Source organism: Typopeltis vanoorti, chromosome 22 (genome assembly GCF_054136105.1).
Source record: "Typopeltis vanoorti isolate ZY-2024b chromosome 22, IOZ_Tvanoo_1.0, whole genome shotgun sequence".
NCBI classification, from domain to species: domain Eukaryota; kingdom Metazoa; phylum Arthropoda; class Arachnida; order Uropygi; family Thelyphonidae; genus Typopeltis; species Typopeltis vanoorti.
In genome coordinates, this window is record NC_143570.1 from 94,909,300 (window position 1) to 94,921,624 (window position 12,325).

Consider the following 12,325-nt stretch of genomic DNA (forward strand, 5'->3'; position numbering starts at 1 on the left):
TATGGAATCATGGCTTAATTATCAGCCTACTGAATGCCTGTGATTCATAACAAAACTTATGTGGCATTAGACAAAATCGTGTAATGAATGTTAAATTATTGAAGAAGTCATGTTACTTTAACTCTCTGTTACACTGAGAGATATTATGAAACAATAATGCACGAAGGAACTCGAGTTCGCATGGAGCGAGAATGTATTCATTGGTATACCTATGGAAATATCAATAAATTATATTTTTCCTGCTTAGTTTTCCAAAAAAAAAAAAATGTTGCTTTTACGACTACCAGCTTAAAAATGCTTTGAATTCACTTCATAAAGCAGAACAATTAATAGACTTACTAACAAATAAAAGTTCACTTATCCATTCTTGTCATACTTCCTGTTCTGACTGCCTAATCTAGTAAAAACATGTGGGACTTCGAAGATGAAGCTCACTGATCAAACTGCTCTGACCGCACTCTTTTAGTCAGATGAAAGTCTATATTCTTTCATCATAATAGTTCCTGTCTGTGACAACAATAATTCTGCTAAAGCATGAAGATCAAATTTGCTTAGTACGGTTAAACTTACTACTACTCTTGTTAACCAACGGACACTTGCCAGTCGGGTAACCAGAAATAATCTCTCCTGAATGGATCCATTTTTTCACAAAGCTTTCGAGGAATTCAGCGAGTGGTTAGCGTATCCGCTCTCCAGCCCAAAGGCTGCGATTTCGAATCCTCCCCGTAGGCATGGATGTTTGTGATTGTCTTTGAAAATGCTAGTCGTTTTGGCTGGCGGTAGATGGCGTTGGTGTGGTTGCAGTTCGTTACTTGTTGGGTTGACTGGCGGAGATAGAGTTGTAGAGTAGGTGCCCTCCCTTGTTGAGTCTTTGGACTCCCTGGAGGTGTTACGTAATAATAATAATAATAATAACTTTTGTTCCTCCAAAGGAACCTAGAACCTCATCTGAATGCTCCAAAACCTCGAACAAAAAAAAAAGATGGCAGGACAGGAAGTAAGAGAATTTCCTTTTCTGTGTGCTTGCTCTCAAAAGCGCTCTTTTCTGTATATGCTCACAATCAAGCATATTTACAGAACGTTCGTATACTTAACTTCCGCTCCATTTACCACTACACACACAAATATTTTCCATTGAATTCTATCAGTCATAACCTAGTAATTACGTATATCTCGCTATAACACGTTTTCGATTGCCCAAACGATTTGCCGGCGAAGGTTGGTCGATTGGTAGAGCCTCTGCTACTAATGGCTCAGTTAAGTAAGTTTGAGCGGGGTTAGTAGTTGGAAGGGTACCAATCGTTCGATGCTGTCGGCACACTCTCCCTCGATTAGTCTTTGGACTCCCTGGAGGTGTCAAAATAATAATAATAAATAATAATATGTGATTTGATGATCAGTGAATATAGAAAAAGGAGATTCAATCTTCCCCAAATGCAGAAAGTGGTTCAACTTGTCGATTTAGTTGTCGATTAACTCTCTCTAAGCAATTCAATCTTGTTAATGTGGGAGATGAATTTGTTTCAATAATGAAATAGCGTGGGTAGGCATATTTAAATATAATAATGGATAAAAAATCACGTAATATATTTATTAGAGTAGAATTTTCGCCTAAGTATCATTAGGCATCTTCAGTACAAGAACAGATAAAGACAATTGAACATTAAAGGAACATTAACAAAAAACGCGCCACCTAAGTAGCTCACTAAGATAACTAAAAAGTTCAGTAAATTTCCCAATTTTTTTTTAAAAAAACTATAAATATTTAGATAAATAACGTTAGTACTTTTTAAATCAGCTAATCTTTCTTATCTTCCACAAAGGGGATATATGTAGACCATCGGATCTGTTTAAGTTAGGAGAGTGAAGTATAGTTTCACATGTTTTTTTATGCAGCCGTTCCTTGAGGAACAGACTTTTGTAAAGGACTCTTATCTTGGTCCAATGAACTCTCTCTGGTGTTGATAACATGTTCTGCAATTCCAAACCGTTCAGGCTCAAGGTATCGAATATAAGACTTGTGTTCTTCTAGCCGAATAAGCAATCTTCCTGTTTGCCCGAAATAAGATAACCAGCAAGAGCAAGGAATCTGGTAGACATCTGGATAATTGAGATGTGGAAGCTAGCCTTTTGGAGAAGTGAGAAAAGTAGATTTTTCTGATGGCACGAAAGGTAACAAAAATATTGAGTGGTTTAAAAACTTTCTCTATGCGTTCACTAATGCCTTGCACATAAGGGATAAGAATAGGAGTTATTTCTTCTGTATTTGAAGAGGTAGAGATACTATAATGGTTAAAAGCTCTTTTGATGAACGAATTCTTAAAACTATTAGATAAAAAGATGGAATTAATATGTTGTAATTATTTGTGTAGCAGTTCATCTGAAGAACATAAGGAGTGTGCCTGATGAACCAGGTCCACTGGTTCATCGGGCCTTCATATTTTAATAGTTTCAGCATTTTGACTGTGATGGTGAAGAGATTTAACATGGACGTAATAGCCTATACGAGTCCTTCTGAAAAACAAAAATGTAATCTACCATCTGGTTGACGAAGAATTAAAATATATAAAAAGGCTAACTGATTATTTACTTCTAAGGTGAATTGAATCTTGGGAAGAAGTGCATTTAATTCAGAAAGATACTGTTGTAACTCAGAGGAAGAGCCATTCCAAATAGCAAAAATATCATTCGTGTAGCTGTATCAGTACATGTGAGAAATAGTATTTAAAAAAAATAAGTTAGGAAATTTATTGACCTTTTTTAGTTATCTTACATTAACTGCTTAGGTGGTACTTTTTTAGAATTGCCTGTTAATATTCAGTTGCCTTTATGTGTTCTCGTGCTGTGATGCCTATAATATTTAGGCATTCTATGCCTAAGTATCATAGGCATCATCAGAATTCTATGCTATTAAAATATATTACGTGAGTTTTTATCCAGTATCATAGTTATTTAAATATGGAGAAGAATTTCGTTGCTTGGTGTAAGACCACCATCACTCTATTTTGGTGCTAGGGTCTAAGTATTTCCATATTCGTTTTGTACAGCAGAGTTTCTAGTTATGTAGAACATAAATATTGAAAAATATAAATCTCAGAATGCCTTTTATTCCAGAAAGGGAAGCCATTTAGCCCTAAGTTTTTTTGGAAAGTTAGAAAGTTGGGAAGAGAGTTAGGCAAACAACTGCAACCATCTCTTGGCACACAACGATATGTATTACTGTCTGAAATACTGAGAGTTCTATGATTGATTTTTTTTAAGTTGCACGATTAAAAACTCGAGTTTCCTGAAGGAAAAAAATACTGTTTGCTGGAACCGGTCGAAGAAAGGTTTCGAAAAAATTAGGAATAGAACTTAAAACAGTATGTGTGCTCAGATTTGTTGGGGATAAATAAATGTTAAAAGGATACAAAGAACACTAACAAAGATAATATCAGAATTATGGAATATAGACCACGTGGACAGTTGGTATGGGTATTGCAGACACTGTAAGCAGGAGAAAGGAGGGTAGTACTAGAGAGGTCTAAAAACTTCTGAAAGAGTGTTATAGGCTTTCATCTAATGAATTTTTCGCGATATGGAAGGTAGGGAGAGTACAAGTGGGCATCCATTGAAGTTGAATTTATATGCGGTTAAGAAAGGGTTGAGTTGTACAGCCATCTCCACTGAGTCTGAAGACTCATTGCAGGAAATCCAAACTATGTACACATCCGTGGTGTTTGCTTCCTTAATGCCACTGTGTTTGAAGAAAATGTAAGTTCCTTTTTTTTTGTAAGAAATTTTTTGTAAGAAAATGAATGTAAGTTCGCCTAACTAAAAAAGAAAAAAAAAACTTTTCCAAGCATTTCTTCAATTGGTTCCTAAATTAATCGGTCTCTAGCACTGGCAAATGGGCTTTATTCCAAAAGTTGCCAAATGGGTTTTCATTCCGTAAACTCAAGAAAATTGACCATAGAATCCAGTCAATACAGTACATTACGATAGGGTTAGGAACCATGAGATGGTTGTATCTTCTGTCTCTCTTTACTGTGCGCAGCTTAAAACAATCGGCGATAGTTCTGGGCCACCTCTTTCTGATTGGGTAGTGGTGACTTCCTCGCATTCTCTAAACGTTAAGAGCTGATACGGCTTCGCCTACTTTCTGTAGGTAATAAAATGCGATAGCGGAACTTAAGCGAGAGCATTCATCTCCTCACACTTGTGGACTGAGTATATTGGAAACTAAAAAAAAAAAAAAAAAAAAACCAAAGCACTATATAATGTTTCTAACATCGGTAAATAGAATCGAGCTGCCTAATATCCCTTGATCCGAAAAATTAGTGCCTCGAAAGCTACCTTTGAGGATGTGCATACCTGATTTACAATCGATTTCTAAGTTTGTAATAATTAAAAATAATTAAACGCACAAATTTTTGTTAAGTGCTTCAAAGTAAAAGTTGGCACTTCTGATCTTTTACTAAAATCGATGGAGAATTTGAAATTCTATAACTTTGTTTTCATTGGAATCAGGAAACGGAGCATTTGCGACTTTTTTTTTTTTTGTGATCGTTTTCGTATTTTTTTATGAGTGCAGCGAAAGTTCGTATAAGTATTAGAGATATATAAGACATCCATTAAACAAAATTAGATGAAATTTTATTTGGTTTGTAGTTTCACTTAGAGCTTTCGAAGAATCATCTGGAATCATGAAGCATCCTCTACAGTGCAATAAAAAAGCAAGGGATGATTTTACATCAAGTTTGGTCTTCATTAATTCATCACGACGCACTCGTATTTGCCAACACTGTACACGCCAACCACGAACCAGCAGTCAGCATGCACGCTTTCCATATAAATCCATTTCAGATATTTTCACTGGAGTTGTTACTATTATTTGTTTTCTAGTTTATTCATTTAATTATCCTGACGAAGTGAAACAAAAGAATTTCACGAAACTAGTCAAGAACATAAAAATGTTATATTTTTTTGCGGATTAATACTGGATAACATACTCGCTAGCAATGTTTTCTTATTAATTGTGTTTAAAAGGTAAAATTTTGCTTTAAAAGTTATTAGAAAAGAGGACTTGTCAAAATAAAATTCTTCATTATTTCCGGCAGATGGCGGTAAGGAAACAAAATCGAAAAATGCTAGGCTTCAGTTATGAGTGAAACTTGAAGTGTAATACTGGCGAATTAATGAGTTGTTCCTGTTTTCCTAAACATTAGTTTCTTTCAATGATTCTCCGTAATTCTTGAAACATATTAATTAGAGAAATCCGAAATCAGAGTCAAAAGTGTATTTTAATCAAGGTTTTTTGTTTGATTTTAACGTAATGTTCAATCGAAGGAGCATATATCAAGCACCAGGTACATTGCTTATATTTAAACTGATTACTGAGTATATCATGTCATGTTTAGGCCTATTGAAAAAAAATAATCTTTTTAATTCCACACCCAATATGCCATATCGCTTTGTTATTCCACTCTCTTTCTCTTTATTCCTCGCTGCTGCTGCTTTTTTTTTTTTTTAACCTAACCTCCGATTAAATGTCTTATATGACCATCCAACGTACCATTGAATATGTTATTAAATTGAACGATTAGTATTGATTTTTATTTACGTGTCTAAGCTATGTATTTTTTCTTTTTCGGAGAAAATAATCACAAATCAAGTAAATTATTATGTTATTCGTCGCTATTAAGAAAATGATAATTCAAAGAAGGTTTTAATGGTATATTCATTGATAAAATCTAGAAAGGGAATGGCTGAGTTTTAATTTTTTGAGGCGAAATGTGCATAGCGATTAAACCAGGTGTAGCATGAATGGAAGGGTAGAAATCGATACTTCAGCATTTACACATGAAATGAATAATGGTCTGTGTGTGAATATACGAATGCAGCTGCATATTTTAAAATTTGTTGGTGTTTAAAAACTTAAGGAGTATTCTATAAAATGCTCACGCTTAATTAATATTTATTATTTGTATAGTTTTTTTTTTTAAGTCATTCATTTCTGTCTGCTGGTCAGTAATATACCACATTGATGTTTTTTGACGAATTTTTCTTTTATTGTTGCTTCAGCTAATAATGCATGTGTGTCTGTGTGTACACACACATATTAAGCAGTTAAAGAAATTCAGTTATTAGGGAAAGATTAATATAACTTTCCCTAATGTAAATCTTACATTCGAAAGTTAATGGGGAAATAATCCATCCTTCACATAATCAGTTCTGCATTAAATGAGTGAATCTGCTTTATTTTGAATTTTTGTATTTTTATTTATTTATTTTAGTACTTCTTATTTAAAACTGTTTTCAGATTATTTTATTTTCTGTAGAATGATATATTTTGAAATGTATGCTTTCAGATTTTCAGAAGCGTTATTATTAACAGTAAACACTGTGCTCTGTGCCCTAAGGTAGAAATAGTTTCTCATCATTTTCCACCACAAAAACTTTGAACTATTTCTACCTTAGGACACAGAGCACACTCTCTCGTCAATGAACCAGATGAACTACAAAAAGAAATAAATCACCTCATTCTTATATTTAAACAAAATGGATACTCTGAAAAAACGATTAAGAAATTTCTTCTGGATCCTCCTAAGCAGTGCACAACAGAAACTATTAATTTTAAAGATAGCATCTCCATTTCATACATTAGCACAGTCTCTAAAAAATTAGCTAAAGTCTAAAAAATACAATATCAGGATTCTTCACCACACTTCCTAAAATCCGTTCTCTAATCAGCCATCCAAAGCCTACTCATCACAACCTAAAATATCCAGGTGTATATAAATTATGGTGCAATTGCAATATCCCTTTTGGACAAACTAACAAATCTATTGAGCAATGTATAGAAGAGCATAAGAGAGACATCTCTTACAAAAGATCTCATGCAACTGCGTTATCCAGTCATGTTCTTTTTTCAAATAATCCTAATGACGATCAACAAAGCCACTCAGTTTGCTGGGATAGATCAGAAAATATTTTTTGCTGTGATGATGAGTTTGAAAGAAAAATTGTAGAATCAATGGAAATCCTGCTGAACCCTATCCATTTAAACAACAATTTAAGTTATAACATCCCAGATAGCCATGTTGCAGTTATTCAATATTGGTGTTCACGTGAGCCTGCACGCACACTTGCAATAAACAGTGGCACGCCTGTTAGAACAACTTGAAAAAATACAACATTTTTATGTATCAATTATGTGTGGCAATTTTTACCTGTAATTTCCAGTTTTTTAGATACTTCAATGTTTATTACTATTCTTTTCCTTTATGAATACCTGAGGAAGGCTGTTATAAGCCGAAACTAGTTGTATTATTCTCATTAAAATCTTTATAAGTTATCTTGGTTTTTAAGTCATTAAATCTATGTTTTAAAATATATATATATATGTTAAAGATACCAAGCTATTTTAAACCTGGTTTTACTCCATTTCGCAAGTAAGCAAACAGACAAACAAGTCAAGTTTGTGCCTGCAAGTGTTGCAAGTCTGACCCTGCACATAGTGCAAGACCAAGGCAACTCATGGTAAAAGTAGAATAAGCTCTGATCACTAATCTTAATATTTACCCTTAATGCAAAGCACATCTCCTGGAGGAGATGTATGATGTTTTTTATTAAAGGCAAGGGGCCACTACCCAGACTGGTTTCGACCTTTATTGAGGTCTCATCAGTGGGAGCCAGGCTAGAAATACTAAGATTTTAGTAATACAGAGCTTATAAGTATTTTACCAAAACAAGTTACCATAAGGTGTTTTGACCTTATTAAATAAAAATCTCAGGAGGAGATATAAATGTAGAAAGTATTTTACCTTGGGTATAATAAATAAGGTCAAAACACCTTATTTATTTGCATTAAGGGTAAATATTAAGATTAGTGATCAGAGCTATTCTACTTTTACCATGAGTTGCCTTGGTCTTGTACTATGTGCAGGGTCAATTAGACTTGCAACATTTGCAGGTGCAAACTTGACTTGTTTGTCTGTTTGCTTACTTGGGAAATGGAGTAAAACCAGGTTTAAAATAGCTTGGTATCTTTAACATTTATTATGCCCCAGGTAAAATACTTTCCACCCACCCACCCACACACACACACACACACACATATATATATATATATATATATATATATATATATAGGGAAAGATTTAAGGCGGGGGAATATTCAGTTTGCTTATGATGCAAAATTAAGGAGGGTGATAATTGGTAAAGTCCTGCAGGATGATTTAAATAAATTGGCATTGTGGGTAAAGGATAATGATTGTATGATTATCCTTTTTTTTTTCCAGTTCTTTTTATCCAGTTTAATTTTTCAAAATGTATGGTTATGCAGTATGGGTGTTGAAAAGGTTACGTACTATGTATCACATTAATGGCACTGGATTGCAGAAAATTTATGAGGCTAGGATCATGGGGATAATAGCGGACAGAGAGTTAAAGTTCAGAGGGCATACTGCAAAAGTTGGCAAAATGGTTCAAAAGGATTACTTGGATGTTGAAAAACATGCTAACAGTAAAGATAGGGAAGTTATTATCACACTTTATAATGCCATGATTTGGTCACATATTGACTACTGTGCACAGGTTTGTTCACCTGGGTTTATTGGGGGACTAGGATGTGGTATAGAAGATTCAGAGATAAGTGACTAAGCTGGTGACAGGTTTGTGGAATGCTCCTTATGAGAATAGATCGAAGGCGTGCGAGTTACAAAGGTGGAAAAGATAGTTAATAGGTGGGAAAAGTTGATAGGTGAAAAAGAGGGAACATGCTAGAAACTTAAAAATATTAAAGGGATTTTCTAAAATTTATGCAAAGGAAAATTTCTATATACATATATATATATATATTACAAATAGAGAACCAGCAGTCATCCGTGGAAATTGTGTAGGAGGGTGGTTACTATGGGATCAGATTTTTGCATGGAGAGTGGTGAATGAGTAATGGATTGTCAGAATTAGTTGAGTTCCCTGACGGTGAATAACAGTTCCCTCATGTATCTGAGAAATTAAAAATCTCTATTTATAGGAACCAACTCACACCCATAGATATCTCCATGCACAGTCCCATCACTATCCACCTCAAAAACTTGTCATTATTTCTATGCCAGGCAAACATGCTCGCCCCTCCTCTGCGAAGAAGAAGATATTAACAAAGAACTTCAATTTCTTCTTATAACCTTTTATTGAATAATCATTTTTAGCAAAATGGTTATTCAAAACAAACGGTTAATAAGCTGTTATTTAATCCACTTCCTCGTCATATTGAAGATAGAAATAGTGAAAAAGACTACATATCCCTACCATATGTCAGTTCCGTTTTACCAAAATTAGCCAAATTTCTTAAAAAATATAACATCTGGACTTCTTTCACTCCTCTTCTTAAACTCTGTTCCTTGCTTAGTATGCCCAAGCAAAAACATAACAACTTGAAATATCCCAGCAGTTACTAAATTTTTTGCAACTGCAACATGCCTTATTTTGGTAAGATGGAAAAATCCATCGAATTATATCTAGAGGAACATAAGGGACGTCACATATGCAAGTGCATATGTGATGTCCAGAGCAAGTGCCTTGTTGAACCATGTCCTGAATTCTGTTGATGATAACGAGGAAAACTCTGTCATTCACTCAGTCATTTGGGACAAATCGGAAAATATCTTTTGATGCTATGATGAACTGGAAAGAAGAATTGTAGAATCTAAAGAAATTGTCCTCAGTCCAGTACGTGTCAACTAACCTCATCTATAAACTCTGACTGTCATTGTGTTGCTATCCAACTTTGGCATTCACAAGATCTTGAATGCATGCGCACACCCAACAAAGAAGAGATACACAGAACAGCTTCAAACATTAATAACGTTAGCACTTTAATGTTTAGTTTTTTTGTCTTTGCAATGTTTGTTGGTAGTTCCCTCTTGTTATGCATCCGAAGAAGTCTTCTAAGAAGATAAGTAGTTGTGCAGTTACTTAAAATAGTGTTTCTATTTTTATCTCTTGGCTTAGTCATTTAATCTATTAGAAAAAAGAAAAAAAAATATATTTCTTGGTGTCTTTAATGCATAGTACACCCAAGATTAAATTTTCTACACACACACACACACACACACATATATACAGGTATCCCCTGCCTAAAGCGGTTTTGCTTAACGCGCTGAAATTAATTGTGGCAATCGCTTGATATACATGGCATAATTTGATTAATGCACCTGAGCTCTGACAGATACATGCAAAATGTTTAATATAAATATTCTTACACAATTCAGTGTATAGCTTGGAGGTCATGAGTAGTTGTGCATTCATGTGTTACGAGTGATATTCCGCACTTTTTTTTGCTGCCAGTTTGGTTTAACACATGTTATGTAAAGCTTTATATTTGACAGTAAATTGTATCTGAGAGATACCGCGACCTCCAATGTCAGTATATTATTAGTTTAGTTGTTGTTTTTTCATTCTTTGTTCAATAATTTTTAGATTGTAACTGAAAATAAATAAACCATCATGTATTAATGGAATAGAGAGCCAAAGGCTTATTTATCATACATGTCCTCTAGGAGATACATTATGGAAAATACTAAGGAAAGTGATCTGGTGCTTACTCCACCTTTACTATGTGTTGCCCATAAAGTAGTTTATGCTTGCATCCGCTGAAACGTTTAGTTTCTATATATTTGGCACGAAACTTTTGTAGTTTCTATTTTTGGCTATGAAGTAATGTTGGATTCAATATCCACTTAATTTTTCCCATCATGTATTATATTTGCAGTATTTTTCTTTTATGTTTTATTGCTTGTTTGCCAAGGTTTGGGGAGTAATTTTGCTTGTTATCGTAGAATTGATGCTGATAAGAAAAAATCTAAAACTGTTCAAACAACTCGTGATAACTTCTTTTGATAAAAAAAAATTGCAGTAAGTAATGTAGGTACAAGGATTTATTAAACATTTATTTTGCATTCCTTTTCTATCTTTCTTAAAAGAGTATCATATAAAACGAATTATTAATACAGTAATCAATTGTGGACGAATTTTAATTTTTACCATTGATTATTAGATTTGATTAACGCGATTTTGATATAAGTGGTAGCATCGAGGGATTAATTAACCGCGTAAAATTGAAGGATAACTAATTGAGGGATAACATACATATATATATATATATCAGTGGCATCACTTGCCCATTTAGGTTGGATGTGCCGTCGGGTGGCTTTTGCAACCTGCGCTACAAAATTCATGTCAGTTTTGACCATCAATCAGTTCATATCTTCTTCTGAGTGTTATCAATATCTCTACAAGTACTAAAGGCATTGGCCTTTTGTCAGACCTAACAATCCTGCTCACTTTGATTGGGGCCAGGCTCTGGTTGCAGTTCCAACCTCCTTCAACTTCAGTATCAGTCATACCATTCCCAAAAGCTCTGTCAGGAAATGGTCAACAGTTCATCATCATCAAATTCCTGCCATGTACCCTCAAGGGGTGTACAGGTACTACATGAAAAAAATTACATCATTGCTAACTTCCTATCTACAAATTTCCTCCAAATCAGTCTGTTACTCTCAAGACTCCAACATTATTAGATCTTATATTTCTATCATCTAAGGCACTTGGTACCATATCAGTCTACCTATATCTTGGTCTTCCTCTTGGCAGAGAACACTTGTTTTGCTAATCTTTCTTCACCCATTCTGTTTAATTGACCATACCAGCTGAGATTAGCTCTGCTAGCGCATTCCTGGATGCTGACAATGTCAAGTTCTTTCCTAATATCCTCATTTTTAATGTGATATTGCCATTGATGCCATCTGTTCACGCCTTTAATCTTTCTCAGGACTCTCATATCTGCGGTCTCTAGTCTTTGGTCAAGTGTTTTACTTCTGACCCAACTCTCAGATCCATAAGTTAAAACTGGTTTGAACACTGTCTTGTATACAGCTAATTTGGTGTTCACTAATTTCTCTCTTATTCCATATGAATTTATTCAATTGACTTCCCACCATACCAGCTTTGCTGATTCTGTTGTCTATTTCTATATTAATTTACCATCTTCACTAAAAATCATGCCTAAGTAGCTGAAATGTTTTACTTGTTCCACAGGTTCTCCATTCACAACACAGTTGACATTTTCAATGATTCTACCTATTTTCATAGTTATTCAATTTAGTATCCAAGTCTGCAAGAATAGAATCTTGCAGACTTGGAGCGGATTTATTTAGAAGTATAACATCATCTGCATAAATCAAAGAGCTGACGTTAACATCTCCAGTTTTGATATCATGTTTAATACCACTTTCCTTCATAATGTGATCCATATAGATAATGAATAACAGAGGGGATAATG

At 34.3% G+C, this 12,325-nt stretch overlaps 1 protein-coding gene across 4 annotated transcripts in view; it reads left to right on the forward strand.

Moving 5' to 3' along the window:
• Positions 1 to 5,158: 5,158 nt before the first annotated feature.
• The window catches only part of RhoGAP19D (Rho GTPase activating protein at 19D), a 503,360-nt gene continuing 496,193 nt past the window's right edge, over positions 5,159 to 12,325 (forward strand). For all 4 annotated transcript variants that reach the window (XM_090412052.1, XM_090412051.1, XM_090412054.1 and 1 more), the window contains exon 1: positions 5,159 to 5,348. The gene's annotated coding sequence lies outside the window, so the exon portion shown is untranslated. The remainder of the gene's footprint in view (positions 5,349 to 12,325) is intronic.